Source organism: Harpia harpyja, chromosome 14, assembly GCF_026419915.1.
Source record: "Harpia harpyja isolate bHarHar1 chromosome 14, bHarHar1 primary haplotype, whole genome shotgun sequence".
Lineage (NCBI taxonomy): Eukaryota > Metazoa > Chordata > Aves > Accipitriformes > Accipitridae > Harpia > Harpia harpyja.
The window spans coordinates 33,620,487-33,645,297 of record NC_068953.1 but is presented as its reverse complement, the minus strand read 5'-3'; the positions used below and the strand labels follow the sequence as shown (position 1 = coordinate 33,645,297).

The following is a 24,811-nucleotide window of genomic DNA, read 5'->3' as shown; positions in this document are numbered from 1 at the left end:
AAGTTTACAAACTTCCTTTGATATGTATAAATATTTCATGGGAGATGGACCCTTGGTCTACAGTTTTGGTTTTCCTCCCTACATAGAACAGAAAAGGGAAGGGAGGAGCCAGCCTTCCCTCTTGCTTTCCTCCTTTTATTTATTAACCACAAAAAGCTGCTTGTTGCTTCATCTCTACCTGCTTACCCTGAGAGGGGTTTTGTTACAAATTCTTATTTAACTTGCAGTAGCTTTCATCATAGCTTTTAATGTATGTGCAAGGTGAGAGTGCGGAATCTAGTAAATTTACCTTAGATCCATGAGACTGCTTTGTGCCTTTCAACTCTCTGTATGGGTACCTCCACATGTCCAGTTCACAGGACATGTCTAGAATGCTTACTAGGGTTACGATATTTCCAGTATGGACATTTTCATTAGAGTTGTCAATTGCAACAAAAGCCTTCACCATCTGTCTTCTGATTAGAGCAAAGTTCTTAAGGAATCAAGCTGATGCAACAAGCTTATTTAGGGTTTTGTTCTTTATCAAGATTAAGGGCAACAGCTCTTATACCCTTTTTATGCCTTCATTTAACTGGGGCTCAGGATAATTAAACAAAGACCCTCTTTCACACCATCCCCAAAGACAGGGTTTTTGATGACATTTCTGAAGTGTACAAAACCATACTTGGTCACATCACATGAGATTGTGATAGTGGTGTAAGTAATTTAAAGGCTGCATAGATCAATACAGCACTCCGTTGCATACCTAGCTGGCAGCTGAAGGCCAAAGTCCATCTTTTTCCAAGCAAATACTGAAAAGTGTTCGTACTGATGATGTTCTGCTGTGACATTCTGTCAGCATTAAGTAAGTATAAGAAGAATTGCCACCATACTTGCAGACATGTTCTGTTTCTGTCTTGACCTGCCTATAAAGACAAGAGGATACCTGCTTCCATCCTTGGAGGGTGAGAACACCCAAGGCAATGTTTTGGTTTGGTGGTAGTCAAGAAATGAGTTTGATCTTACCAGAATATTTTTGAGCTCAAAGAATTTGCTTAATTTCTGATCAGTTCTGCCTCTGAGCCAGAGCAATGCAAGACAGGTGATGAGAGACAACACAGTGGCAATGCTTTATGTGAATAGGCAGGGAGAAACCGCATCATTTTCACAATGGCAGGAACCTGTCTATTTATGGAGTCATGTTATGCTGACAGCCACCCAACTGCCAGGATTAATGAACAGTGTAGAACATCAGTTGTGAAGATACTTCTTTTCTTTCTTTTCTTCCCCCTGCATCCATATATGGTCACAGAAAAAGTACAATAGATTTTGCAGGGAATGTCAGTCATATGCATGCTTCCCTTCTCTAAAAGCCTGCAAATTTAAGATGTCTGAATGACTTTGTGATCTCTGGGTTCCTGATCTTTGTGGACTACTGCATACCTGCTTTCTAATTTAAAGAGGGGGAAGATGTACAGATGAGAGATTGCAGCATTCATTGCATCTCTTTGGACTAAAGAATTTTGGTTCTTGAATCTGTTAAGACTGCTGTTATTGGAGATACTACCACTTCTGTGGATGCAGAACATAATGTGCCCAAAGTATGCCAAGACTTCACCTAGATCCAGCATCTCTGCATTTTCACGCTTCCTCTGGGTCTTTGACTGTTAGACATGTTTGTTTTCCCATTAATGGTGGCTTAAAAAAGGTTTTGCTAGTGACACGAAAAGATGAAGAATGAGGAAACTTCAAGCCTCAATAGGAGAGGTTCTCCCTGCATGGGTCTAGGTACCCTTTACTTTGCTAAGTCCTTCAGACTTTTGCTAAGATGGTATCTGGCTTTGCCTGAAAGAAAGAGAACTGGCCACTTCTCTTGCAGCAGCCATCTAAATGAATCTCTGACTCTGTATCACCAGTTGGCCAACCCAGAGCCTTCTGAGCAAACTGTGGTTTGATCCCCTGGGCCTATATAGCTTCTGTGACTAGTTTTAGAGTATCTTTAGTCCTGAGAGCTCTGGAGTAGCCACCTGAGGGTCTCTTCACATGTTCACAAATGGATTTCCTTCACAAGGCAAATAGACTAGAGATCTTTTGGCAAAAGTCTGCCAAACTGTTCTATCTTTTATAGAACTCTCACTATCTGGGAATCACCTGTAGGACAATCTGTACAGACAGTTGCATCAAGGAAAACAAAAAAGTGTCTCCTTCTGTAATTATGGTTCTTTCTAGTGTGTTATCCATACACTTCACAATTTATTTTTCTTTGCCATGCTTAAAGAATGCTGGACTTTGCATTGGGGAAGAAACCAAGGAACTGTTCTGCTCATGACTTTTGCTTTTGGGAGGAACTTGAGAGCACAGCAGAGAACTCTGCTTGTCTAAGTAATCTTCAATGATAAGCGTAAAGAATTTCTCTAAGGAGAATAGAGGATGGGAGGGGCAGACAATGAGAGTTCATTTGATGCAGGCCTAAAATAGCATTGGACCAAACTGTTGTGGTTTTTTGCTTGTCATGGTTTGTATATCAAAAGCTAGTAGCTCATTGCATTTGCAGCAAAAGGTTATGTATGGAACAGTTGGGAGCTTTTTCAAATGTTTTCATTTCTGTCCTCCTCAATAGCTACAAAAGGAAATATTTTTCAAAGGTAAGGTGAGATTCTTCTGGGGGTTTCAACAATATTCTAAACTGATGTTGGGGTTCTAGCAAAGAACTAGAATGTAACTGATCTGTTTATCTTCCCCAACTGTCAAACCTCACTTGCTTATGATATATAAATGCATTTCTGCAAAACTGTCTTCACATGTCACCAGATGTACTTCTCCAGATGTGCTGTGTTGGTACAAAATGTATTATGACATTTTGTTTACATCCAGTGTTTCCTTAAAGCTTTAATGTTGCTCTGTCTGTCATTGATTGTGTGTTGTCTGTAGTTGGCTGATTTCAAGTGAAAATTAGTGTTTAAGTGTGTAAGGAGGCTTTTCTTGAACAGGTACTCCTGTACCTGTGACTTTGGTTTTTTCCTTCTATTTCACATATTTTGCCTAGTTCTTGGTCTTGCACGTTTCTATTTTTGTCACAGTAAGTGGAAAAAGGGAATGCTCAGCTCTAGAGGTGCATTCCTTAATCCATTTCCTTTCCAACTCTAGTGTTAATGGAAGAGTGGAAGTGAAAGACTGCTTCGGTGTGTGGGAGGTAGCTTTAACTAAGTGAGAGAGAAGACACCTGTGTGTGTACTGGAGCAGCTGGAACCAGGTTATTTGAGAAGTTGCTGGAGGCTGAAGAAAACTTTACTGTCATCCCTTGAGCAAATCCCATGAAAGTATTGAAATAGAAGGCACATGAAAAGCAGTAACTTAGAATAACATACCCTCTTTGTAGAGGGCAAAACTAGGCATGGTCATTTCCAGAGCCACGATGGATACGGGAGGGAAGCAACTCTCTTCGTCTCCCGCTCCGGTGGGACCATCCTGGGGCGGAGGAGCGCTGGTGCGCAGGGGCGGCTGCGGCCCCTCTTCCCGGGCCGTGCGCTGGCGCCTGCTTCTGCCGTCACTGTCTCCGCCTGGGGCCAGTGAGGCCGAGCTTGCAAGAAGGGCAGGCGGCGGAGGAAGGTGCGGGGCGGCTCCGGGCCGTGGCTCTGCCGGCGGGCTCGGCGCGGCGCGGCCCGCTGCCGCGGGGGCGGGCGCGGGGCGGGGCGGAGCGCGGCTCTCCGGGCCGTTGCGGGCAGCCGAGGGGAGGGCCCTACGGCCGGTGACTTCATGGGAAGGGGGCGGTGGCGGGAGGTGGGTCTCGCTTTCCGTCTCCCGGTGCCGTCTGCAGGGCGGGCGAGAGGCGGCCGCTCCGCCGGGCAGCGCGGGCGGGTGGACAGCGGTGACGGAAAGCGGCAGCTGGGGGGGACGGCAGCGGCAGCGCTGGGTTGACTCGCCCCCCTCCCCCCCCCCTCCCCCCCCGCCTCCCCAGCCGGAGGAAGATGGAGCTCGGTTAGTAAGGGCTTGCGGGAGGAGCGGCGGGAGCAGGTAAGAGCTGCTTCTCCCTCCTCCTCCTCCTCTCCCCTGGCTGGGAGCGTGGCAGGGGCAGGTCAGTGCGGCGGACGGACCGGTGTCATTCCGCGGCAGGCAAGTGGCACAGGTGGGCCCGGCCCGGCCCGGCCCGCAGCGGTGTCCTTGGCTGCGGGCTGCCCGCTCCGCCCCGGCTGCAGAAGTTCCCGCTGTGCGGAGCTGTGGACGGTGGGAGGGCAAAGCCCTCGGCCGTAGCCGGTGAGGGTAAAGGCTGGCGTTTAGAAACACCTCCCGCCCCGTGCCTCGGGTGTTTGTGGTGGGGATGCGGGCAGGTCTGCCGGCTTTGCCCCCGCCCCGTCTCCCCCAGCTCATCGACGAGCTCCGGGAAGGGCTTCTGCATTGCAGACTCTCGCCCTAGCTTCGCTCCTGCGTTCGCGGCTGTGTCTGATAAAAGGAGCCTGCTCCCTGGCCGGGTGGTCAGGTGCTGCTCGGGCAAGAGGCCGATTTGGGCAGGTGGTATCTCCTGTGGTTCCTGGACCCTGTCAGGACATCTGAGGGATTGACCTCATTCCGATAAATATTAGAGGTACATATGGTATTTGTTCTCCCTCTGAAAGAGCTACAAAAGGCAATCTGTCAGGATCTGTGTGAATAATGATCATTTGGAGTTCACAGGGTGCCATATAGTGCAGTGAGTTATAATGTGCGTATAAAACGTAATGCAGTGAGGTACACGACCTTACATAATCTAAATTTAAAAAGCTCGCTACCCCTATGCCTACCCTGGAGGTTGTAGGAATATGTCTGTTCTAAGCTCTTTCTGGAGGCTTGTTAAGTATCTATCTGACAGAAAGATGCAGAGCCCCTCATGAGCCCAGTGCTGAAAATAAAAGAATAAATTCTTGACTACTTTTGCTGTAGTTCTGTCACAATAAGTTCCTCATCACTGGTCAGTGTCACGCATGCACAGTGATACTCATGGCTATGTGGGCATACATAGCTCCACACTGCAAGAGGGAACGGTCTCTTCTGTTGTCCCTTGGATGCGCCTTTAAATTGACCAACTGTAATGCTGTCATATTTCAACAAACTCTTGAGGCTTCTCTGATTAGGCCTGAATAGTGCTACAATTTCTAGCGTACAGATATAAATTTAATGTAAACAGAAAGAAACCTTTCACAATTTTCATTTGACCTTCAGCGTCTCGGACAAATACTTGAAACTGATGATCAGGGCAGGTATTTTGCAATGGACTGGTTTAAAATATGTTGCTGGATGCAACATATACAACTCCAGTCACATCTAGGATGACACACAGTCAGTATTCTGAGCTCTATATCCAAAGGAAACTAATGTCTGATAAATTTGGCCCACATTTTATTTTAACTCAGTCCTTACAGATGACATTGACTTTAAAAAGGTTGCTATGGCACAGATTTAAAGCAAAGTATATTAAGCTTTTGGAATTGAAAGTGCTGTTGGTAGGAGAAGCATTGATTTGTTATTTATAATCTGTTATCTGATCTGTTTTCTGCTCTTGATGTGAATTGACTAAATGGTCTCCCTTCTATGGATGAAGGCCAGATTTTGCCCAGGTGTGCATGTGCTCCTCACACAGGGGCAAGCTAGAGTTTCCCCATTTGAATCTGGAATGTAGCTGAATATCAATGTCTACCTTCCTCTGGGATACTTTCTGTTACAAGCCTGTATGCTTTTGATAAATCTGGAACATTGGTTATGGTGTGGAGTATAGAACCAATGAGGACTATGTATGCTCACGCAGCAGAAACGATGGTATGACGTGGAATAGAAATGTCCTTTTTGTGAATCTTGCTCTTTTGTGATATTACGTGTTTATGTTCGTAGTTTACAAGAAGCTCAGTCATCTTCAGGACAGCCTAATTCATGTATAATATAATAACTGTTAAGAGTATGAGGCTGGGTAGGGGTCAGGTCTAATAGACTAATAATTTGCTATATGTGTAGTGCAAAAATAACTGATTGTTTGCTTAATCATAATATATCTATTTTTGAAAAAGGTCATTTTTTGCAAATGGAATCTAGAAGATTTTGGTCTTGGTTTACCAATACAAGTTCAAATAAGAGTGATAATGGCTGGATGTAATAGACTCCAAGTAAGCATCGAATTACCAGGTGGGAAGGTATTTAGTCTTTTCATAGTAAGACTGCCTCTGCATCTTTCCTTGCCCCTGGCACATCTCCCTTATTGGCATGTCGGCGGACTCAGCAAAAAGGCCAGGGACTGAAGAGACTTTCAGTGAATGGGACTTCAGGTCAGGAATTTTGTAGAGCTGTATACATGCAGGTGTGTGAACATTGATTCAGATCTTACCAATGCAACCGTTGTGCTAATCATTGCCATAGCTGCCCTTTGTGTTACTTATTAAAAAATTAGGCAATCTGTGTTTTAAGTAGCCAAAGTACTCTATATGTAGAACATCTAATTTTTATTTAAAACTATATATTTTAAAATCTATTCACCATGATGTTTTTATGTCATTTAGAGTCTCGTATGAGTTCATTGGTATCGTACCTGTGTTATTTGGGGAAAAATCATATTTTGTAAAATTTTTAATTTACTGCATAGATGCATACGAACTGTATATATCATGTTGTCACATATTGTTATTTAGCTCATTATTGCCTTTAGACACAGTAACTTCTGTAGTCTTAACAGGAGGAGAACAACACTGGCAATGTGTTCCCACGTAGTTATGTATTGCTGGAGAGAAAGCTGGAATTGAAAGAGGGAAAGGACTAAGGGAACTAGCAGCATATTTGTCACCAGATAGTCCAGACTTCAGATCTTACAGTGTTCAATGAGATCTCCTTCTGTTTAATATATTCTGCATTCCCCAAAACATCATGAAATCTGAATCTCCTTTTGACTTGAATTTCATAAAATATCTTGGGACTCATATTAAGCAAAAATTAAACATAAACTTTTAATTAAGGAATTGGCAAGCCCTTAAAATGTGAAGTGCAACTGTTATTAAATTGAGGACAGAAAGAAGTAGAAAAGGCTTCGTTGTTGTTGAAGATTTTGTAGTCTACCAGTTCATTTATAGTTGATATGCACTGCACAGCCATGTAAATGCATTCATAGGTATTTAGACCAAAGCATAGAGGTAAATGGTACGTGGACCTTCTGAACAAATTAATCAGTGTTGCTCTAATGAAAAAACTGGGAGACTAACCTGACTGCTTAGATGGTCTGAAAATTCAGTAGTGTAGTCTTGTGCAAGAGTAGAAGTTTACCAGTTCAAGTGTGATATAAATGTTGCATAGATGTTACACTGCATCTTCCTGTATTTCTTTGTTGTTGGTTTCCTAAGACAAAGCATGACACAAAACTGAGGAAGTTGAGTGTCCCCAGATAAGATGGCAGAACTGTCCTCAAATCCTTGATAGTAATTGGTTTTATTTTAAAGGCGGATTAATTAGTATATGCATGTAAATGTAACAATACAACTATTTCACCATCAAATATTTTCTAGTCTTCGTTTAGCTGTCCTTCCCCAATTACTGACCCAAGGGAGGAAAAATTGTAAATCTAACAAGCATGGAGATACTGGAGATCTGAAAGACTTGACTTACAGTTCTGTTTTTATATTGTTCTCCTAGCGTAACTGCTTCTGTGATGAGTATTTCTGATTTTAAGTAGTTTGAAGAGACAAAGCTAATTGTGATGTGTATTTCAAGTCTCATTCTCAGTTTACTTCAGATTTTTGTTGTTCTATTTGAGGCCAATGCTGTCTATTTTAGGATACGGTTATACCAGTGATTTTTAGTCATAGTGCATTGCCGTAGTGTTTTACTGCAGAATATTATTGACATTATCTGTACTTATCTTATTTAACATCTCTTGGGTGGACCCTTGGCAAAGCTTTAGGCTTGAAATAGAGAAATTGTTGAACTTGCTTATTAGCTTTTATTAAAAGGATTTATAAATTCCTTTAATATTTTAGAGTCAGCCTTTTGAAATAAACTTTAATTTGAAAAAAATCAGAAATTCCAGGACAAGAGTATGAATTTGCTCTAAGATAGTTTGAAAATGTAATTTCTTATGTAATTTATAGAAGAAATGGAGGATTGCTATTGCTGAAAGTATTTTTGAATACTTCCAGTTTTTTTCAGAATGAGCATATCTGTAAATACTTCATGATACATTTAGTAAAATTAGTATGTTTCACACTGTATGTTGAAAATTTCATCAGTCAGAACAGTGAGTTTTGCTCTCTGATCATGATTTAAATCTTGTATGTGATGCTTCAATACCATTTAAACTGTACAGAGAACAAAGTATGGTTTTTTTAATACAAGGGTAAAGTAGCCATTTTTGTCTGTCTGTTTCTCAGATATGCAGTGCTCTACAGTGAATTTTTTTTCACTTGCACATTCTCTTAGGATCTGCTGAGTAATCATATGCATTGACTAGTTGGGGCAAAACCCATGTAGAAACTGAGCAAGCTGTGAAAGAATTTTGATTCTTGTTTTTGTCACAATGGTTATATTTCCACTATTGTTTTCAGAATTAGAGTAAGGAACACTGAGAACCTGTTCTTTAATTAGATGCTTGAAGTATCACGTTTCTAATCCTGATGTCGGCTGATGCCATTAGTGATCTCTGTCATATGGAAATTTACAAAGTTGTTACTGCTGCATATGACCAGGAGATGTAATATATTTCTAAGCTATTGCTGTGATGTTATCAGAAATGTGTTCTAATGCCTGTGATTAAAATGGCTAGCTGCCATGGTGATAGTACCATAGAAACTGGTAAAATAATCATTGCCTATTAGGAAATCTGAATGAAAAAATTCCTCTCTATTTTTCTATCTTTTATGTTTCAGCACCTTAGCTGGAATGAAACTCTGCTGATGTTATATTCCTGATAGAAGAAATTATTGAACAAATTCCTTTGCTCTGTGTTACACAGCAGACCAGGCTAAGGTTATTGTATTGGTACTGTCAAAACATAAAATGCGTGAGTGACTGACAGTTCAGTCATTCCACAGACTACCTCTAGTCTCAATAACAAGGGCATTGGAGTAGAGGCCTTTCTTACAGCATTGATCTTTGTTGGTAAGTCACTTTACTCTCTTCTACTGTAATTACTTTCTAAATAGTGTGGTAAGTATAATTTTCTTCAAAAGCACTATTCCAGCAAAGAAGGGCTACAGCTGTGTCCCATAGGCAGCACCTACATAGACACTCAAAGCACAGTAATGACAGAACTTTAATTTGGGAGCCTGACATTGTAAAAGGTTTTGTCTGTCTTGAACTATGCAAATCATGAATACAAGAATGCCAAATGAGATCATACAGCAGATAATATCTTTACTTGATTAGCTTTTTCTGTCTCTTTTGAGATTCATTGCAGCAAGAAACAAAGTGTGAGAAACAGTCCCTGACTTGGATTGCTCTGTCTCTGGTTGGAATGAGTCATTTCTCTATTACTGGGAAGTGACTCTGTCAGGTACTTACACCCTATTGGAAACTGCTAAGCAAGGACAGATAAATCTGTCTAGGTATATACTCATTAAATTTCTGTGCAAACACTTATATTGCCTTCAAAGTTTCTGAGATACTGCAAAGGAGCTTTTATCCTGTGTTACATAGTTTCTCCTGTTAGCACTGAGATCAGTGTAAAGAAGAGATTCTTGACGGTGGTAGACTTGAGGTTATTAGTTAGATTCAGTCTGTACTAAGCAGCAAACAGTAGAAGTAAAACACAGGCTATCAAACTCTGCACGTAGATACAGATATGACAGCACACTTGCTCTAATCAGAATAACATACTTACCTGAGAACAGAACCCAGACCAAAGTGTTGCAGATGGAACACTTAGACTCGGATCTACCATCCCTTACCAGAAACCTGCCCGTCTCTCACCTGAGAATATTTAATATCCCAGTAGCTTCTATTTTAAGCCTGAGACCTGTTACATTGTCAATTCCAGAGAAAAGGAGAACGTACAGTTGTATTAAATAACATTGTGGTAATGGGAAAAGATTATTTTAGTGTGAAGAAAGCATTGATTTAGCAAACTATAATTAAGTGTGAAGCAATGAAATCACCTCCCATGTCTCTCTAACTTTACATCTTTGTCTCAGGAAGAGTACAGGTGAATTAAAGGAGAGGTAGAGTATAAAGGAAAGGCAGATTTATGTAATTCCAACAGAAATAATGACAGAATATACAACCTATAGATAAAAGTTCATATGTGGGAAAGATTCAAGGGGTATCGTGTTCATCAGTTCTACAAGTACAGCTGAGTAAGAGCTGGAGGAAACTTCCTTTCAGCACAAATTAACAGTAGTCTCCCAGAGAAGGCCAGCGGGATAACATTAAATAAAGTCAGGTTGATACGGTGTCTGCAGTTTGATGAGTTGAGGCTGTTTGCTGTTAAGAAATTGCCATTGAAAAGTAGTAACCTTTTAATGAGCTGTGAGTACTGGGATGCCCGAGCATTTACAAGCTGAGGATTAAATTCAGAGATTGTGAGGTTAACCTGAAAATTTGGTTTAAAACAAAAATCACAACAGCTGAGATGCTTTATATCAATTTCATTTTTTCTCGGTGTTTCATGTTTGGTTTTTCAATAATCATAAAGCAAGACTTGAAATAAAACCATGGGAGGGCATGTCAATGCCAAGGCATTTAGGGGAAGCTCCAGGTCTGAGTGGCAGTTTGCCACAAGGATTTGAGGTCCTATGAGTTATTCTCACAGCTTCTTATGATGTACGGTCTTGATATGCTGGGAGGCAGGGGGCGAAATCGGATATCTAAATGTTCGGCTTTATACAATGTCTTTCTGTGTTGAAAGACCTGTGTGAAGGAATGAATTTTTGAGCCATGTAGTTGGGGATGACTTTTAGTGGATGAGGAACACTTGGAATGACATGTCCTGTAGAAGCTGTGTTTTTTAGCAATAGTTTGTTTCTTCCAGCTTCTTGATATGAATGCAATATTTTAGGACCTCAGATATACAGAACTTATATCTATCTGTTTATAATGGAAGTTTTCTTGCATGTTTGTGTTATGGTAGAGTTCCTCTGTTCTGTACATCGCTAAATACTTGGAGGCAGATTTTCAAATAAGCTAGGAAAAGTTGTTTGCATTCACATAAGTAATCATCTTCTTCTGGGAGGCACCCAGAAGTGCTTTACTGATTTTCTTTCTCTCATATTCTTTTCTGTCTATAATCATACTTGTATCTCTCTGCTCTAATATTCCAAACTGAAGATGCTTAATAGATAAGGACTGCATAACAGTCTTGGGCAGGAAATACGAAGACAGATATTCATTACTGTATAGGCAGACTACAAATGCTCAAAGCAAATTTAATCAGGAGTGATAAAAGGATGCCTATTCTTGGCAAGAATAGGAGGAAGCTAAAGACTGTGAAAAAAACATATTCTATGAAGGTTATACAGTTTTTTTCTCCTCCTTCAATAAAGAAGGTTCTCTTGAAGAAGCCCTATGTAGAGGTCTGTAATGTCTCCTGGGCAACACAGTTTACATTTTTATTGTTCTGCATTGTTCAAAATTTCTTCTGACGTTGGTAGATAAAAGCATGTGTAGAAGAAAGAGTAGCACCATAACGTCTAGAGCTGTGTTGTTTGTAAGAGTAATCATTTTTGTTGTCTCTCTCTGGGCTACATCGTCTTTGTAACAGGAGATACCCGTTTTCTATCACTTCATCCATCCCAAATACTTTTCTCAGTTCCTTTACCTGTCAAAGGGAGAATCCCTGTAATTGGCAAAGGAGGATAGGTCAAATAGAGGCTAGTAGGTTGGAAATTGAATCTCAGGACTTGCGACTGGAAAAATTAACAACTTTGCAACAGGGTCCAAGTCTGTTTGAACTGGCTTTTTTTGTGATTGTAAACAGATGCTGCAAACTATTTATTACTTATTACACATGGGGGAATCTTCTTTAAAGCAAGCCTGAAGGCACTGATTTACTGGCACATGCGCCTTACTGATAATGATGTATTGCTTATCTGGAGGCCTGGTAGCACTCTGACCGCAAAAAGATGATATGCTCATTTCAGCAGATAAGCAGTATGTAGTCATACTGGAAAACCTGATGAATGTACATCCAGTTGAGGTATTGCTAGCTTGGCTGCTCTCCCTCAGTGCTAATGCAGATCAGGTGCTTGAGATAAGCTCTTAGGAGCACAAAATGTTGCACTAGTGAAGTGCAGACCTCAATTAACATGGAAATATAAATCACTGCCTTTTGCTACCACAGGAGATGAATATTCATGCCTGAGCAGCTCAATTGTAAGTATCTGGAGTTGATGAGATGGTTGCATCTAGCTGATAATCTCTTGACTTTCTTTGATAAAGAATTTGAGAAACAGAGCCATTATCATTTTCCTTCCAGTTTTGTCTCCTAAAATATGCTTTACATGAAAATGGGAGAAATGGTTCCTTCAAGAGCTATTCAGTTGTTAGCTTTCATTCCACATGCCTCTCATTTAATATAAAATATTTTCCTATCCAGTATAAATAGAGGGATATGTACTCAGGAGAGAAGGTATCTCTGAAGCCAATTGGTTGTCATTAAATGTGTATTTACAGCTATCAAAGAAAAATATGAAATACCCTTCTTTGAATTTCTTAATAAAGTTTACATCCATAAAAAGATGCTTTATTTTTGTGAGGAAAAGGTTGGAAGAGCACATAATTTTACTCTGCATACTGTATGTCATTGTGGGTAGAAATAACCCTATGACTGGTTGTACCCCAAATATTACCTTATAGAAGTTATAATAACATATGAATACGTATGTTTTCTGTGAACCATTTTTCTTCTAGAAATCTGAGACTTATCAGTGGAGGAGAAAATTATTCTGTCTGTAACAAATTCCTTGAGAGTCATGCTGCCACGGTCCTTGGGAACTGGAGAAAAAGAGGTCTGGAGCTTTAGAAATACAAAAACAAACAGTCCACCTCCCCCAAACAACTGAAAAGGACCTTCTTTCCTAGTAAAATAATTCCAGAAAATAGCCTTGAGTTGTGGAGTTCTGAGTATTTTTGGCAAAAGATGACCTCGGAGGGAATAGTTGTGGCAGTAAAATACATTTTAAGCTGAAATGCTAAAGCAGTGAATGGCCAACAAGTGGATTTAGCTCACTACTGTTACCATTACTCTGTTCACACTTGGAAAACAAAATCTTTTGCTGTCGGAGAGCTTCAGATTAAGTCCTAGATGTTTCAAAACACTTTTCATGACTGATATCTATTGAAAAAATATATTTTGTGCTGCTTGAAATGATGCCATGTCAATATAATCACTTTTAAAGTGGGGCAAAATGTAACTGTACAAAAGTTTGCCATATAGGTGTGATTTATTGGCAATGTTTTATCTGCAAGCCATATCATTCTTGGATATGGCTATGGAAAATATGTTAAGTTTAGAGAAAGAAAAAAAAAAAAGATTTCCAGGAACCCTGTACCCTCCCAGTATTGTACAGTATATTTCATGGTCTTAAGAGGTGCTAATTTTATAACTGATTCAGTGCTGTGCAGTAAAATACTGAGATCTAGATGAGAAAATCTCTAATAAGTGAAACTCTAATTATGGTAGCTTGTGGTTATCTTATTTGTTTTTATCACCATACCATGAGAAATTTAATGTAGTGTTAATTATAATTGTATAATTCGAGACAATGAGCACTACGCCAATCTGTTTCATTCTTTTTCTTTAAATGCAACAGTTAAGAATGGGGTTTGCTAGTGTTATGAAGGTAAAAATGCCAAAGCAAGACTTAAATTTCTGTACAGATGTTCATGCAAAATATGACCTTTATTTGATCTTCCAGCTGAAGTTACAAAGCAAATGAAATGCAGTAGCTGTATATATAAAACTATATATATGTATATAGTTATAAGGGGCTACCAGTGTTTTTGAAAGAAAAGGAAAAGGCTGTTGAAATTGTAGCTTAAGATTTATAAGCACATGTTCTGGAAGAATGAGTTATTGACAGTTAGCAAAAATATTTATTAAAAAACCTGTAGAAGTGTTTAAGCCTTGCACAATTATTTTGAAGTAGGAAAGTAGCTAATCCTACAGTACTTTGCCAGAAAAGTTGCCTTTTTTAAAATTTTTATTTTTTTTTTTTACTTTTATAAATTCCTGAGCAGCCAGGTAAGATAAAAGCTTATTACCCATTTAATAAAATATCTGGATGGAGGGAGCTGTTAATAATATATAGTGTTCTGGGTTGCTTCTGCATGTTCCCACTGTTTGTTTGGCTGGAATGTAGTGATGTTATATATTTGTAGATCTAACAGCTCTTCTTTTCTTCAAGCCTTGTGCTGTTAAATTGGGTCACTGCATATAATGCATGTTAAATAAGACAAGAGGGTTTTTTGTGTTTACAGGAAAAGTTAGTAGCAGGATTTCATAGTTTTACAGGAAACGTATTACGGTTAAAAATAAGCACATTTCCTTTAAATACATTAATAGTAGTTCACAAAGTAATGTGGTGTTCTGGTATACATCTTCCTGTGTATGTAAATGTCACAGGATTTGATAAAGTTGACTAAATGTAAGAGAAGGCAGACTGTAGCTCTGAGGTTTAGTGGCTTGGTAGATCTTTGATTAGTGTTTTGCAACAGAACATTTAAGTTTTGTGTGGTAATAGTTGAGATAATTCTACTTTTTTTGAGAGACAGAGAGAGAGACTGAAATGAATTATTTTATAATATCAGGAGCCTATGCAGATAGAATTGTTTTAAAAGTTTCCAAAGCTCTTTGACTCACTTGAAAAGCTGATGACAGGTCCTTAAGAGATCCCATAACTTCTTATAGGGATTTGGGCTTCTAGGTCATATGAGGTATTTTTTTTAAAGTTTATTCTTGTCCTGATGATTAAACTGCCAGATAAAGTTGTAACTTCATTAATAGTCAAGATGTAAAACCCCAGTTCAAAACATTGATTCTATACCTGAAAGAGTGGAGCTGCGTATCAGCCCCAAACGCTTGTGTTTTCTCTGTTCTTCTGTAATTTGGAAAAATAAACAGTTTCTTAGCCCTTAGGCATGTCTATTTAAAACTGAACCTGCAGTTGTGTAGTCCTTCCTAAGCTATGGCAAATACATTTTGTACTGTCATGTCTCTGCTAGGTGTTCTGTCTACTGCTTTTTTTTTGCTGTAACAATAGGATTTGAATATGTGAGAAAATACTTGTTGATTTTAGGGCATTCAAGCAAACATTGCTGTTGATAATACCATATTTTTGGAGGGAATTCATAAGTTGGAAGATAGTATTTTATGTCAGGTCAGATGATAGCCTAAAAAGCAAGCTTTTTTTTTAACTGAGAGCTAACACACTCTTTCTGCTTTTTTTTCTGGGTATGATTCTGTATGCCTTTACTAGCTTTGAAAAAACAATCGGGGTTCTGTAGAAATCCAAAAATGTCCTGAATCCGGCATTAGTTAGTATTTTCATTACTGTCTTGGATGAGAGTACCTGTGTTATCTGTGAAAAAAAGACAGGAGATACTCCAAGAACTTTGGAGGGTAGGAATAGGATGAAACATGGTCATGACAAACTGAACGTGTAATCTAAAATAAGCACCATGTAATTCAATAATTATTACACTTCAGTAAGAATAATCAAAGTTTGTGAGTACTAGTCAGTTGGACAGGTTCCTAATCTGAGAGAGCTAGTTGATCATATGTGATACTGTGGCATCCCTGCTCTTAATTTCATGCAGAAGAGTATGTATTGAAAGAAAACTACCATTCATGCTATGTTTCGATCCATGCTTGCCTAAGAATCCAGTGTACTCAGAAATACTGAGTGCCTTTATTTTCTGTGTGTTCCCACTCTTTTGGTTTTAAAAGTGTTTGTTTAGTAATGCCTATGCTGTTTATTAAGTTTGTTTCCAGTTTTGATTCTAGATTAAAGTAGTTTAATTTCAGATTACTTATTTTCCCGAAAATAACAAAGGTACTTAGTTGGCAACCAGTTACACTTCATTCTTACTGCTGTGGATCTAAACATATTGTGGAACTGCTCTAAATATGTGTTGTCTTATGAATCCCATGCTTACCAGTCATAGGGTTTACACTGATTTGTGAATAATAATCAGTCATGAGACAAATTTTTGAACAAATTTATTTTCATTGCCTCTCAAGAAAAATTTCAAATGAAACTGCCCAAAGAATGGGCAAATGTACTAAGAATAATAAAATTTGCTTTAGTGTTCAGGGAAGTAGGGCTTAGAAGTTATCTTTTTTTATTCCAGAATGTACTTTCTGTGTACTAATGGGTAAATTCTTCAGAGACTTTGCATCTGTTGTTGACTGCAGTGGGGATTTAGTGTTTTGATGAAGAGGTGCCTAGCATGTGACTCATTAGATTTCTGAGTCCAGTGGGACATTTATGAGGTTTTATGATCTGATCTCCTGATACCACTTAAGCTTTAGAACTTAGTGGTGGAGTTTCTGCTTAAAAATTATAGGTCTAGTTGAACTGTAACATCCTTTTCAGAAAGACACTCACTCCTGATTTATAGGCTCTTAATTCATTAGATGAATATAATGAATGTATAAAAAATAGCAGCTTTGGTCACCCAGGCTTTACCTTTGTGGCTTAAAGAAGCTCTTTTGTATTCCCTTTCTCATGACTAAGAGTGAAGTTGAATGAACAGCCTGGCTTTAAAACATGACTAAGAGGAAAGAATTTGCTTTTATATGATAACTGAGCTCAGGATGTCTCAATTAACCAGTAAGTGTATGCAGGTTTTAGAATTGTCATGACCTAAACCATGCAAAATGTACATACTATATTTGTAAAAGTGATCATAGACTGTGATATTTCTAAGTATCTACATACTTATTTTGATAGAACTTGCTTTCTATCTACTTGTGTTTTATAAATTTATCCTGTGATAAAAAGCTCCCATTGACTTCTACTAGCTAATGAGACCATAGGTAGCTTCGAGGCCTGCATGTGTGAGTCAAGTTGCAGAATCAAGGCCAGGATGGAGAAGCTGCTAATGCAGTTGTACAAACTGGCACTTAAAGTATTTTATATGTCCAGAATTACCTACAGTGTTCAGTAGCAAGTGTTTGGGGAAAAAAAAGTCTTCTTTCTTAGCATTGTAAGCTAAGTCAGTTGTTAAATTTCATGCTCAGCTTCAGAGTTTATACGCTATCACTGAAGATGAGTATCTGCCTTAAATAAAGGAGTAGGTCATTAATCTTTTGAGAGCTGTTCATGCAATCTTTGCAAATACAGAGCCCTTGAGGATAACATAATTTCAGTAGCAGAGCCTGCTAGCTCTTGTGTGTCAGTGTGTTGTTAATCAGAAGAGAATGATAGTATATTAATAAACATGCATGCTTCCAAGATGAATTGTCACCAATCTGTTTAAAATATTTTAGTTGCCTTTCTCAGATCGCTACTGTTAATGAAATTACCTCCTTAGATTTTGTGTATCTGAAAAGATGCAGTAACAGTGCCAGAAACTAAATTAATATGCCATGGGAGCTTTCCTAATGAAATTAATATGGCATTTATAACCTTTTTAGAGAGGCTTTTCACCAATTACAGCATAAAATGAACGCCCAAGAGACTAAGATGCTCTTTTTTTCCCAAGCTTTTATACTCTGCCTGCTTCCTTTCATGATACGTGAAATGGAAATTGTGAAATAAAGTGTATTTCTTTGATACCCTTCCATGGATTCAGAACTTTTTTATTATTAATTGTGAACTTCAATTTTAGATTAGTGTTTCATTTTTTAATTTGGTAGGCTGTGTTTTTCCATGAGGTAGCAGGAACTAGCAGTATGAAATTCATTTTTCTTTTGAAAGAATGCGTGTTCTGTTTTCTACCAAAATGGTTTTGTGTTTGTAATGCAAAACTTCAATTTGAGACCTGCAGGTATAAAGTTGAATTGTGTAAATGTTTTCTGGTTTGGGGGAGTTTGATTTCTTCTTTTCTTTCTATGTTTTTGTTTTGTAAATAGCGAATACAATGTGCTTAAACTTTTGTAAACAGGTACTATTCTTCATAAGGTAAGCCACAGCATGCTGAGGAGAACCAACAGCTGTTAAAGGTGAGACAGAGCTAAAACCAATGTGTAGTGAAGCTATATACTGGGGTTTATTTAAGAACCATCAAAATTTAGGCTTTTATCACACTTGATTCATTTTGCACACTCACCTTCTCTGCTGCCAGCACTACATTCACTAGGTCTTGACTTGCCTTCCCAGCAGGGAGATCACTGCTAGTTTGGGAAGGCTGGGTAGAAAGTTGTGCTGGTTTTGCTGTGCGTCTCCTTGTAGTTACCAATCTTGGGACATCACTGGCCAGGGTCCCTGAGCATCCCCTGGCATTCATTAGTCTCCATGCATCTCTGATCTCTAGGACTTTCCCTTGCTTCCAGAGTCTTCTCCAGTCATGATCTTTGCTGCCTTCCTTCCTGGCCCCTTCTTTCCAAGACTACGACTTCTTTCTGGGAAGCCATATTTTTGGCACTCAAACTTGTATTTTTCCCCGATCTAAACAGTCAGTGTGAGTAGCCTTTTAATTGCATGTTCTGTCTCTGTGTTAATTGGAGGATTCAGAATGTGACCCTTCTGTTTAGCCCAGGTGTTACCAAAGTTTACAAGCAGCCTGTACAGATTGCAGGGAGCAAGTACCAGTCTTCTGCTTGAGAGTTCAAAATTCAGTTTCAGGCATTCACCCACAGATGCACACATATGGCCAGTTATCTGCTGCCTGTAGCATTTGCAATTGAAGCTATTTTTTTCACTATGACAACAACCAATATACTTATGCCAAAAGCTATGTTTGGTGCCACTAGGAAAACCTTCATTCACCTTGTCACAATCTCTGATCTTGAGTAACATGAATATCTAGCTTTTGCATCTTTCTTACAGGAACTGAATTTCTAAGATTACTTGGTAGGGAAAGAGTCCAAACATGGGTTGGTGCTGAAACAGGAGGGACAGCATATGACTGTCAGTTTACATCTCATATGACAATTTCAGGGTTTACTCTATTTGGAGTATAATATAATTATATAATGTGAGAACTTTCACATGCTGCAATACTTCACATGACAAATTTCAGGTAGCTTTACAGTCCTTTAATCATGCAAAAGACTCCCCTATTGACTATATGGGTAGAAACACACAGGTAAAACTTAAAAAAAGGAAGGTGGCCTAATAGTAGCAAGAAAATGTCTTTGTTCTTATTGTGAATTTTGATTATTTCTTTTTAACTTTTTGTCTGACTTTTTATTGATGACCTTTTCTTTGGTGCTTCCTACATGGTTAATGTGAGGGTGTCCCTTTGCTGCATTGGGAGGGGTCAAGTTTCCCCCACTTTTCAGAGTCAGAAGTCTAGCTGGCTGTTACATCATATCTGGAGGTAACTGACCTCAGAAACAGAAAGCATTTTGGGGGGGTTCAAGGTCCAAAGGTATTGTTTATGCATCTCACTGTTAGCATTCCAAAACTTTGATTAAATTGCTTGTATATTTGACATAAATATTAATGGACTTCCTTAGATTGCATTGTAGAAACAACACAGTACTTTATCTGGTTATTATTTCTGTATTTCAGGGTATGTAGAGGAGAAAACTTTTGGAATATGAAGAACAGCCTCAGAGATGAGGAAACTTCTTCATTTTCTCATGCCATAGGCCTTCAAGGAGCAGCTACTCATCTCGCTCTTTCCCTGCACTGTTTCTGCAGCTTTTGGTTCTGCTGATTTATTTGAATCAGTGGTTTATCTGCACCTCCAGTGTTCCCAAGAGAAAACAATATGGAGTCTGATTGTTTCTTCTGTTGGTTTAGCATCTTTTCTGCTGCTGAGTATCAAATTTTATTGAGAGTATTTTAGCCAGCTCCAAGAACTGTGCTGCTGACTGAAATGAAAGGAATAGTCGCAAAATGTATGCTTACCACAGCACTGATCAAAAGCACCTCTGCTGTTCAATTTGGAAGGATATTCACAAAGTAATTCTCAGGCAGTATGCTCTACTTACGTGGCAGAACCAAAAGAGATGTCCTAATATTTTTTATTTTTAATTTAATCAATTGGAGAAAAGGGGTCAGGAACCCTTGGAGAAGTAAAATAGCACCTTTTATGCAAAGATAAAACACACATTCTAGATGATAAACCTTCTCTGTATTTCTGGCAGAGAAGGATGTTTGCCACACAGGGGTTTATACACTGTTAGGATAGAATAAATATATATACACATATATTTATGCATGCATTTATGTCCACATGTACACACTTCTGTGTGTGCATGTACATCTAGAACAGGACAGCTTGCCATTCCTGGTGTTCAGCATAAGCTTTTTCCATAGGCCCTTCCTTTCTCTTTCAGCTATCTGTTCTAAGCTCGCAGCAGGGAATGCAGTGGGAATGTAGTGTATAGTGAAGTTCTGGCCCTGCTGACTTCTCAAGGGAGAAGACTGGGGAGGCAATGAGATTTTTAGGAGTGAATGATACAGGGCTTTATTTATGCTCTTCAGTGTGGTTTTTCTTTGCATTTGTTTGGGTTTGTTCTAATGTTGTATCATGGGTGTTTCATTTTTGTGGTGGTGTTTTTGTTTTTGTTTTTGTTTTGCCCACCCCAAAAGCATAACACACTTGTAGAACCGCTGCAGTGTTCTGGTATGAGTGCCATAATCATCTTCCAGTTTCCCCCAAAAATCTCAAGCTGTTTTTCATGTGAGATATTTTCATTGTGCATTACCAGACAGCCAAGCAACATATGGGCTATTTATTGCTTCAAATAAACAGTCTCATTACTGTTAGCAAAATGCAGCTTTAGCAGCTATTGTACATAGTTTATGTTCATTGTGGTAAAGCATCTAAATGCTAGGTTTTTTAAAATATTTTGGTGCCAATGACTTTTTGCTTAGGATTCATGTACAACCTTAGAAATAAAGAAATAGTCAGCATCCATTGAAAGTTACAGCTGTACCAAAATGTTTTACTTATCTGTTCAATCACAGGAAAGCTGAAAATTGTGGGATATAGTAGTAGCTTGTCTAGACTACTTCTTCAGCTAAAATGAGAGAATGTGTTTATGGTAGCTACTTACTAATGGTGAGTTAAGTGCTTTCTAGATGATTTGCATAATTTAGTGCGTTAAACCAAATGCTTCATGAAAATCAAGCCCCATAATTTTACATTTTCAATAGAAGTTTCCTTCTGTCATCCTGGAAAGACAAAGAAACTAACCTACATCTAACTATATCTCCTGTGAAACTACTAGCTTTTTCATAAGGTGATGAGGAAGGGCCTTTGCATAATACGAACGTGGTGTACTCAAGTTGCCTTTTGTTTTTCTTTTCTTCCTTCAGGGTTTGGTTTTTTTTTTTTTCCTATGGGAGAAAGAAATTTCTTGAGAAGCAAGAAAGCTGTTGAAGTTACAGAACCTGTATTCTTACAAAGGAGAATTTTGTGTTCTTTTGAATAAGGAAATATGCTGTTTAATATAAAGATCATTAACAGCAAGGATTGGCAATTTAATTGACCAAAAAAATCTACCTCATTATTTTGTTCATATATGTGACCTGGGATGAAAATAACCTCACAGTTGCAAGATGGGATTTAACTGTCACAGATAGTCTCTGTTTCTACAAGACAGTGAATGTCATATACAAAAAACTATGTGATGTTTCTTGTAGCAGACCTGGCACTGGAAGGGGAATTAGGTTCTTGCTGAGTGGCTATGTGGTTATTTGCCTATCATCTAAGATCTCTTATTATTAAAATGTTTCCTGCCTCATAAAGAATATTTGTAAAATGATATTATGATAATCACCACCTTGACTGATACATCAGGTGCTGAAGTGCAGACATAGAATACTAACATCGTGTCTCTCCTCAGCTTGAGCTAGTCAGGTACTGTAGCCAGGATATGTAATAGCTCCGCATCTTCTAAAAGCAGGTAAAACACATGGTGAGCCAGTGGATTGTGTTTTGATATGTGCAGCAGAAATGGGATAGAAATTAAGTCCCCAATAGATTTCTCACCTAATCATGGATGTCATCTTTCTAATCTGTGTCTGAGGTTGTTTCTTTCTTGCTCAGGGAGAGGCAAGAAAATGCTTTCTATTTTGTATTGCTATTAAAAATTTCTCAAAAGACTGAAAAGAGGAGGGTAAAAAAAAATAAAAGCTTATTTAAAATCAAATGCTTTTCAACCCTTTGGAACTAGATGTTTTGTAAATGTCCACATCCTATTAACCTGTCTTTGCATCTTCCAGCAGCGGTGGTTCTACAACTTTCAACCATTCTCAACTGTAAGTTACTGAATATTTGGAGGATTAACACTCAGATTTTGAATTCTATGTACCTTATTCTTCCCTTGATAGATCACTTCACTGGCGAGTAAGGGAGTGTATAGGGGATAATTGCCAAACCTATAAAAACTGGAAGAGAAGAGCTGCTTAATACATGTGTTAATCAGTTGTATTACTGTCCATGGTAAATGAAGAATCTAACTTGATTAGCCTGAATAAGCATGCCCTGTTATTTCTGGAAGAAGGTTTTTGATACTGAGAACACTATGAGCAAGGAGACCCCTGTGTCTGAGGCAAAAGTTTTAACTTTGGGGAAAATTGATGCATGGAGTCCAGAAAATGATTATATGTTAAACCTGTGCACTGAAATTTAGGACATGAGTTCTATATGTAAACTCTTAGTGATTTGTTTTTTCACACAACTGAGTAACTATACTGTCTCTTAAATTAAATGGAAGATACAGATGGCTGACCCCTTAGATAGGCCATTTTAATTTTAGACACCTAAATTTAGACTTTGGATTCTCATTTAGAGCATTGGGTTTGAAAGATTTGGACTGGAACCCAAGAGCTTCACCCTGTCCCTACTTACATTACTGTCATCTCTCTGAGCCTCTACCTCCCACTGAAATTCATAGCACTTCTCTCTGTCTTGAGATGTTCTCAAATTGCTTTATTCATTTTTCACGCATTTTGCTTCAGAAAGTATGTATGTTGCAGTTCCTGTTATTAAAAGCAAAATCTGAATCAGTTTCCTCTCTTATAATCAGAGATTTACCACTGGCTGCTGTAGATGAAGCTTACTGTGGGTCTTTTTATTTAGCTGTGCCAAAATTTTCAATCATAAAATGTATTAATAGATAAAGCTTGTGGGAGAAATGGGAAAGGGAAAACATGAACGGGATATTTTGAGTATAACTGAAAATCCATTGGAATTCTTCCTTTTAGTTCAGGCAAACTAAAACAATTTCTTTGCTTTGATTATTTTAATTTAAAAAGTTACTCTCCCAAGTGAAATATTCTTATTTATGTTTATGGAATCTAAGTCATGACTAACAATTGTGTGATGACCATTGCACAGTCTTGGAAGGAAATTGGTCAAAGTGCTGCAACTGGGTCTGAGGGGACACTGCATAAAAGCCATTAAAGCCTTCAAAAATCAACTAAGCTATAAAATTGAACTGATAAATCTCTTTAGATGGGGCAGTTTATTAGGTATATATCAAGCTGGATGTTACTGAAGGGTATTTGAGGTAAAAGCCTGAGCAATGTCCAATAGAAGCAAGATGTGAAGATTTTTGTATCGAAAGGATCATGGTTAATAAAAATTAAAAATATAATATTACATACGTTATTGCTGATATTCTCCAAAATTCTGAAATTATGCAAAGAAAGGTTGCTCATCAGGTTTGTTTTGGAGTTAACTTGCATGTTTCCATCATTGCCTGGATTGTAAACTAAGTTACAGTATGTAGTAAATCTTTTGGATTTCGTAATCAAGAAAACATCTTGAAATAAAAGAGGGAGTTACTACATCTGTCCAGAGGAGAGACTGACCAACAGAGATACTTGTGTTTTGGAAGGGAAAATTCATATACTTGTCTTTCATATACTCGCTTTTGCCTGATAGCTCAGCACAATTGCATATTCAACCTGTTACTGCAATTCAGCATTGGAAATCAGATTCAGCACATTCTGTGCTGGAAGGTATTAAAATCAGATCAATGCAGCTTTATATGAAACCAGTAGTCTTCAACTATATAGACAAATGTAGACTACAGTCTACCAGCCAGATCTCTGGGTTGGGGTATACTGCAGACACATACTGGAATTCCAAAATACATTAGGGATGCTAATCTATGATATTGTTCCTAGTATACCACAAAAATTGTGTTTGAAGTGGCACTGTATTCCTTTAATCACTATCCTTTATTCTCAGCAGCTCAGTGGAATTAAGCTTTGGGCCAGACAGTGACGGCTAGAAACCATTTATGAGAGCTTTGCAGAAAGCAGCTATCATGAAGCGTTCTTTTATTTTTATGTGTAATTTGGGAAGAGGGTGGTGTTATTTTCCAATGCTGCGGAGAAAGTAATATACGTTTTAGGAACCGTTTCTGTTTCATGTTTCAATGCTATCCAAGAGCAAATGTCAGCAAAATCTGTCATCCCCCACCTCACCGAAGCCATAAACAAGCTCAGGAGTCCCAGTTCTCTGAGAAATTTCTGTTACTAATAGTCTTTTTTTTTTTTTTTTTTTTTTTATTTTATTGTATCAAAAGCTGTACAACAACTCTGCATAGTTCATTAAGGCACAAAATACAGGATAAAATATGTGATGTTTCACGAGTCACGAGCTTTCTTTTGGGCAAGGCCCCCAAAATGAAGCAGCAGTCTTGTATCAGAAAAATGAAGGTGTCAGTAAGCATATTGCTATAGGCCTGCAGGCATATTCTGATGAACACAATCACTATGCATTTCCTGAATCCTTAGAGAAGTAAGACAACAGAAAACAT

The 24,811-nt window shown here is 38.5% G+C and overlaps 1 protein-coding gene across 5 annotated transcripts in view; it reads left to right on the top strand.

Moving 5' to 3' along the window:
• Positions 1-3,775: 3,775 nt before the first annotated feature.
• The window catches only part of OTUD7A (OTU deubiquitinase 7A), a 152,854-nt gene continuing 131,818 nt past the window's right edge, over positions 3,776-24,811 (top strand). For all 5 annotated transcript variants that reach the window (XM_052808297.1, XM_052808299.1, XM_052808300.1 and 2 more), the window contains exon 1: positions 3,776-3,993. The gene's annotated coding sequence lies outside the window, so the exon portion shown is untranslated. The remainder of the gene's footprint in view (positions 3,994-24,811) is intronic.